Raw genomic sequence first — 819 nt, forward strand, 5'->3', positions numbered from 1 at the left:
GGGATGGAGCTGGATCCAGTTGGGATCCAGGCACCAGGGGTGTCCCCAGGGATCAGTGGTGGGGATGGAGCTGCATCCCATTGGGATCCGGTCACTGGTGGTGTCCCAGTGTTGGACCGAGAGTGGTGGGAATGGTGCTGGATCCTGTTGAGATCCATCACCAGGGGTGTCCCCAGGGATCAGTGCTGGGGATGGAGCTGCATCCCATTGGGATTCAGCCTTCCCGTGCCCCCCCATCCCATGGGATTCAGCCTTCCCGTGCCCCCATTCCAAGGGCAGAGCTCTGGAGCCGCGTCGTGTCCTGGCGGGATGTGACCCCCTGGGAGCCCTTCCTGAGGCTCCCACTCCATTCCCTCCCTCAGTCCCTCCCCATATCCAGGTCCGGGTGAGCTCCTGGAATGTCGGGATGGGCACCAGGAGCTGCCAGGCCCCTCCCCAGCCCCCGTTTGTCAGCACAGGGAGCAGGTTTTTCCAGGTTTTCCCTTTGTTCCCCGGGTTCCCTGGAGAAGAGGAGCCCCTTTGTGGAGCCCCAGGGCTCGGGTTTCCTCCACAAAACCCCCTTTGTCTGAGGGAATCCCGCTGGAACCGGGAATTGGTGCCCACCAGCCTCTGAGCAGGGCCGAGGGCCGGGCAGGGAACGGGAATGTCGGCACGGAAAAGCTCCGGGGTGTTCCCAAAAATCGCCCCCCACCCAACCCAGGCACCCTCAGGAGCTGCTTACGGGGACCGAAGGTGCCACATCCCAAAGGATCCACATCCCAAAGGATCCACATCCCAAAGGATCCACAGCCCAAAGGATCCACATCCCAAAAGATCCAC

Source organism: Neopelma chrysocephalum, unplaced genomic scaffold (assembly GCF_003984885.1).
Source record: "Neopelma chrysocephalum unplaced genomic scaffold, ASM398488v2 Primary Assembly neopelma1_92757, whole genome shotgun sequence".
NCBI classification, from domain to species: Eukaryota; Metazoa; Chordata; class Aves; order Passeriformes; family Pipridae; genus Neopelma; species Neopelma chrysocephalum.